Source organism: Ischnura elegans, chromosome 10 (genome assembly GCF_921293095.1).
Source record: "Ischnura elegans chromosome 10, ioIscEleg1.1, whole genome shotgun sequence".
Taxonomy (NCBI): Eukaryota; Metazoa; Arthropoda; class Insecta; order Odonata; family Coenagrionidae; genus Ischnura; species Ischnura elegans.
The window spans coordinates 40,767,064-40,774,130 of NC_060255.1; positions in this window are offsets into that span (position 1 = coordinate 40,767,064).

Consider the following 7,067-nt stretch of genomic DNA (forward strand, 5'->3'; position numbering starts at 1 on the left):
CGGATCAAATAGGTCCATCAGCGACGCGAGTGGCGACTTTTGGAAACCCATTTAAATGCGCGGAATGTGACAACACATTTAGAGGCCGACTTGAGGATCCTCTTTTGATGTATTCGTGCACGAAGACTTCACCCAGCATTTGAATCGGGATCCGGGTAAAAATCCCAGTCAAGGCGAATGATTTTTTTCTCCGTGGATTTTTCGTACCGGAAGAGTATCTAATACGAGAGAACAGGAAGCAATGTCACCAAATCACGCCTCAAACTATCAATTTTTCCATCTCCTTAAAATTAGTTATTTCTATCTATGCTATCGTATCCCTTGAAATCAATAAATACCCTACAAAAGTATTCGTACTTAATATCATATAAACTTAAAAAGTATCTACGAAATAGCAATTGGGAAGTTGTGGAGGAATGGGGAGAAGGCATCAAGTAGAGTTGAGCCGATGGAGAAAGAGGGAGAGAGAGGTAGTTTGCATTGCCTCTGGTGGGTGAAGAGTCCCCGATGGCGGAGACGGGGTAAGGATCATTGGGGGAGGGGAACGTTTTGCTGATTGGCCGGCAGCGAAAAAAAGGGGCGAAAAGAGTCCGTTAGAAAAGGGGAGAGGGAAGAAAACGAACGGGACCGTTCCCTCACTCCCGCGGACAGTGGATGGAGTCATTGATCGGAGAATAAATGAGACGTAACGCCAAAGTAGGGGTAGGGTGTGGGGGGCCAGGGGGCTTATCCCCTGGAGAGGGTTTGGGGATGGGGTAAGGGTTGATTTTCTGGCCGCAAGAAAGAGAGGGAATCCCCGGTAAGGAGAGGATGTGGATACCCTAAGGGAGCTGAGGTAGGGGAGACTATATCGGCGAGGGAACGGGTGGTTAGGAGCTCGGGATATATTCCGGAGGGCTATGCAGGAGCCTCAGGTCTTTAGGGAGGGGGGTTCGGAGGGGCCCTAGGTGGGGCTACGGGATTGTTGTCGGCAGGTTGGAGTGGAGAAATCCCGGAGGCGGTGGTATCAGATCGCATTCGGAGGTGAGGAGTGGAAAGTCAGTCCGAGAAGACACGAGAGATTGTTGAGTTTAAGGCGTCCTAACACTTCAAGCTTTCTCACTGTAGGGGTTGTGCATGACACCAATCGGAAGTATTCCTATCTATTGTTATTACAAGCGGTTTATTGCAAGTATTTGAAGCACCATTGGAATTCGTTCTTTGAAAAATTATTCATTCCGACGGCTCAACATGAGGGCTCATATCGTCGTCGGGTTGAAACTTTTCCAACGCAATTCACATTATATAAATATATAGGTAAACAAATAAATTCCTACCTTTAAGTACCTATGAATTTCTTGTATGATGTTGGGCACGATATGGTGGAAGTTCTTAATATTATTAAAATAAGACATTGCATTGCAACTCAGTGGAAATATTGCAATGTCTCATTTTAATAACCTATGAATTTGTTTGCATGTTTGCACTTAAGGCGTCGTGTGAATGAATGTAGTAGTGTGTCGGCAATATTGGCTTATTTCACTTGGGCTCAGTGTGCACGGAAACGCATGTTCCCGTCTCTTTCAGCTATCGCATGAGTTGTATCTTTCCTTCCATTTTTGTGTCCTTGTCCATTTCTTCTGTTGGTGAGTGGTGAGCTGCCCCAGTGCCATCTATTGGTTACTCTTGAGGGTCAAAGCTAAGGGAGTTTTCTGTGTATAAACCCCCGCCGAAATCATGGTAAATCTAAGCGTCCGGGTAGCGCAACTGGTGGAGCACCTGGCCGGCATCCGGGAAGGTCTGGGTTCGAGTCCCAGGCAGGCCGCGTTTTTACCGAGAACGCCACGGAAAACTACGATCCAACATCATAAATTGAAGTTGATGTATTTTTTATCGAAATGTATTGCATCATTTGCATATCACCATTATTTGTCTAGGTGTAAATTGTATCCTTTTGATCGTAACTCCCCATACATACGTAGAAAGAAAACGACTTGGTAATTTTCCAATATTTGGAATTTTGGTACCTACATTTTTATCACTCCCTTAATTTTTAGTCTCAATAGTAATGGTCAGACAAAAATAAAGATGGAGACTTGAATGGGTACTCATGGCTGATAAGTGATAGAAATAATTTACCTTTAATAACAAGCCCATTAGAGTTATATGCATTAAATGGCTCCCGCGTATGAGAAGGTCATCCCAGAGGCATGTATGTAGGTTATCTGAGCTTACTCTTTCTGGCATATTTTAATGCCTATAAAATCTTCCTACACGTTCTCTCTGCTGTCTTGTAAGCTATCTCATCGAGAATAATGGAAGGACAGCTAATTTTCCTCATCTTCTCCGCGTGTTTTACCTTAGTTATTCTTTTGTTTCGAAGTTAACGGTGTGAGATGGGCCACTCTGTGAGAAAGTTAGACCAATTATGGCTGAAAGATTTTTTATTTTGAGGTCTTCCGTGGCCTACCTTTGCAGAGATGTGGAGGACATGATTCAGCAGAAAAAAAAGAGTTAATCTGAAATCCTTGGGATTCGTAATGAAATTTTAGCTTTAGTCACCTTTGTTTCCTTCACAATTTATTTCATAGTCAGTTCAGTGGCCAAAAATATAAAATCGATTCATGGAACTCCGTGTTGCTATATTCATTCAGAGATATTGACCCATTAATTTCTTAGTGATATGTTTCTCGTGGGCAGGATATTTTTCTTGGAGAAATAAATGAAATTTTATGTCATTTATAATGTTATCTGGTTGTTCTGGAATTTATAGATACATTTTTTTGCAAATTTCTCATGGGAATTAAAATACTATATTTTTCCCAGCCAGCTAAATTAAGTGCTTCTTTTACGCAGTGCACCATTTTGATGAAAACAATTGTGAGAAATTTGCTTTTATGAAAGAAGTTGACGACATCTTGAGATCTTGGATGTCATGAGGATCAAAGTTTGTCTTTAGTGAAATTGGTGTCAATTTCTCAGAGAGTTTATAAATCAGTTTTCCACGTAATTGAAGACGTATTAAGGCGATATTTTTTTCCAATTCTGATATTATTAATCGACATACGAGACAGAGAGTGATTTCAAGTGGAGTAGATTTTACCAAGGAACGAAGGGAATAGTAATATTTTCATTATTTCGTATCACTTAAGACTTCTTAACTGTATTACTTCCATGCCATAATTAGGATTTATATGCAGGGGAGGATTAAGGGTTTTGTTTAGGGGAGGAATGGAGGCTGTTCATAGCATTATACGGCGCTTTGGTGGTACGCGATACTTCTCTGCGATAATGCGTCTGAAGCCTGATATGCGTAGTGATGGAAAAGTCGATTTCGATTGAAATCGAAAATCGAGTTTTAATAGCCAAAGATCGAGGACATTGAGATCGAGCCATGATCTTCGAATTTCGATTCAAATTCGATTTTTCAACTTCAATCTTGAACATTTCCTTTGATCTAAGCAGCGTCATTACCGGCCTTTTGAAGAAGTCAACCGTCCCATATGAAAGACTTCTCTATTAGGCCGGTAAATTGGGAAAGGCACGCCCTCTATCATCAAGAAAGTATCTCAATCAGTTGATCTTTCTTAAAACGTTCTGTGAAGCTGAATGGTTTCAAGTGATGATACAAAAATCTTTATTGTGCTTGCATTTTTCAATTTTTACTACTAACAAGTCGAGTTTTTATTCAAAGTAGTTGTTTTCCTACTTCTCAAATGTGTATTTTGACCGTTTTTTGAATGCATAATAAACATGATTTTGTGGTAAATATTAAAAAAAAAACATCGAGCTCTCGTGAGCCATCAGTTACCCAGCAGATCTGTCCGCAAGGAAAAATACCTCAATCTGATTGAACATAATCTCATTTTTTAGCCTCGTATACTCGTCGAGGTGGACTACTGTAGCAGTAGCTGAAGAACTATATCTCGCTACTATTTTCAACACAGAAATCTTCCGAGAGATCTAATACGATACGTGATGCTCAGAGGTAGAAAAGAAGAGAAACGGCGGGTGCGAAAAAGAAATATTTGCATATCCTCTTCTCGGTGTGAAAATTTAATTACCTGCATTATGTACAGGGTGGAAAAAAATTGTGTTACGAAATTTTTACCCTGGATAGCTGATACCAGATGGAACCAAAATTACCAATGATTTTTAAATGGGAAACGCACCGTGGTTATACTGCAGAAACTTTGAGCCAAGCGCACCGTTTAGCCGGGAGATTGCCCTGTTGCCGGGTACAATACATCACGATCTCCGGCAGGCAAAGCATTCGAAATCATGAGTTGTCCAGAGCATTCAGCAACAGGGTTAACTCGCTGTGAATCGGAGCGCATGGCTCAAAGTCTCTGTAGTTTAACAGTGATGCATTTTCGACTTACATATCGGAGGTGATTTTGGTTCCTGTTGCCATCAGCTTTCCAGGGTGTATACATAATTTTTCTCCGACCTGTGCAATGTATACAGAGTAGTGGGCAAATATTGGATAAAAATTATAGATTGGCCTAACCAAATTTTTATGCCTTTGGCTGTATAACTGAGTAAAAAGCTACTATAAACCGATAACTCGTGACACAATTTTTCTTCTCCCTGTACACACCAGGGATGAAGTTCGCGTTGAAAAAATTATTTGGTTTAGCCGGGATTCGAACTCTGAACCGGTCAGAGATGCTACCAGTCACCCCGCCAAGCCATCTTATAAGGCGAATCCCAGACTGGGTTATCCAGACAAGTTGTTGATCAGGGATAGAATACCGGCAAAGTCAAATGCATTTTTCACGGCGTATTTCAACCTTGATATTTATAACTTTGCAACCGTGTGCATGATTGTATTCAAAGTCACTTGTTCTATGCAGTGCTTTGCCTACATTTTAGTTACCCATGATTTATTTTAACTAAGAAATTGAAATGTTGGAAGCTTAAAACTATTTGCATCACCTGTTTAGTTACATAAATGTTTGCCACTTGCGATATATCCATAGCCATCGATTTATATAGCATTCAAGTTTGAACTGCTTCAACTTCGCTAACAGACCTAATCAAGATTGATCAAGTCCTCTCTTCGAAGTGCTTCGCTATTGGTGCCAGCACGTACAAGTCGAGCATAATAGCCAAATTCTGTAGCAGTCGACTTCTACGTGAAAACGACGATTTAGAGATGTTGATGGTTTCCATCGAGGTCGTTTTTGGTGACAAAATAGTGAATAATATTACTATATAAAAGTTTTTTTTTTACAAAAAACTACGATCTATTAATAAGAAGAAAAGAGCGCCTACATCCCCTTGAATTATTGAAAATTTTAAATATGTTTGATGAGAAAGATACACTAAATTTTCGTGGAACATTTCAGATATCAAAAACGAAAAACGTGGTGCGCATGTAAGATTATATTCGATTTGACTAAAAGACAGGCCTCAATCAATTCGTACTCTCTTCGAAAGGCTTCGCTATAATGTCAGCAGGCATGAGTCGAGAGTAGTATCAGACTGCTGTAGTAGTCAACTACTTGCTTTCCATTCTTTCAATACCCACCCTTTCATTCACACTGATGACGATGGACTAGTTCTCCGTTGAAAAGTTGGTGATATGCGTAACCAATTTCCACCCATAAAAATTGTCCTTGTGATTGTAATGATGTTTAGATACGTTGCTCCTATGGTCGTCTTTATTAATCCAGAGAAATAGTTTGGTGATACATCTAGTTGTTTCTTCAGAATGACCCGCAGTCATACAGCTACAGTGGGTGGTAACGAGGTCAGAATCTAATGTTGTTCAATTTCTATCTGTGATCTTAATAGAAAGGATGAAACTTCAGGGCAAGCATATTTTTGGATGAAGGAATGTTTAAATAATATATGCTATGTCATCCCTCGTTTTGCTTTATAATACTTACATGCAATTAACAGGCACTAGGCGTTCATATTGAATTTCCGTCACTAGGCTTATTTCGATCAGCTTCAAAAATAAACCAATTAAACAAAAAGTTACTGCAAGGTTCAATAAAGTATTTGATTCATTTCTTCAGCAAAAAGGAGTTTCTTCAAGAGCCTCCTATGTTATGAATGGTAGGATGTAGCCGTATGGCTAAGTGGGGGAAATGGGTTGAACCTGTGGAAATCCAGAGAAGTCTTCACGCTTACAGGGAAGATTTATTGATTTTAACAGCTAATCTTAGTTGACGGAAAAAACTTCTTTCCTTTTCACTATTTGATCTTTTTTTCCAAGAAGTTCTTCAGTGCTGTTCTGTTTGATACTAGTCGTGCATGAATGAGCTTCATTTAATTATCAACCCTTCAGAGGCATTTTAGCTCTCAATGGAAGTGCGTCAGTTTGTAACTTTTTGGGATGCTCATCCTTGCCCCTTGCCAGGAATATTTTAAGGATTGCCAGCTCAGTCTTTACTCCGAAGGTCGACTCTTTATGAGACGTGGGGATTTTCCGCTTTCTCATCGCTTATTTGAAGTATAAGGGAATGCGTAGAGTTGAGTGGGCCCAATAAATCCTCTCTTTCTAAATAAACTAATTAATCAATAACTTACTGCAAGCTTCGAAAAATATTTGAGACAATACACTCGCAAAAAGGAGTGTGGATTTTCTTCAAGAGCATCTTATGTTATGAGTGGTAGGATTTAGCCGTATGGCTGAGGTAGGGGTAAATGGGTTGGACCGGTGGAAATATAAGTATTCATGCAATTAATTCGTCGGGAATTCATTAATTATTATTTTACATAATAACCTATTTACGAAAACACTCGCATGAGTGTGAACCCAAAGCAGAGAGCCAAGCGCCATAGACCCCCCCCCCTTTCGCGCCCCCAAGGACCCCCTGCCATCGCTCCTATTCTCTCTCTCTCCAACTCTGTTGCTGATTTCATTATGCCTCAAAGTGCCCGTGCTCGGGTGGCGACGCGGAGGCAGCCGGCGGAGAGGAGGAGGGGGTGAGATAGGGGTGGGATGGGGGTGTGAGAGACCCTCTAGGGGAGAGTGTTACGGGTGCCTGTCTGTGTGTGTTGCTCTGTGTGTCTGTGCGAGTACGGAAGGAAAAAGGCAAATGGCGTGAAATTGCATTTTCCCCTCTTTCGGCATT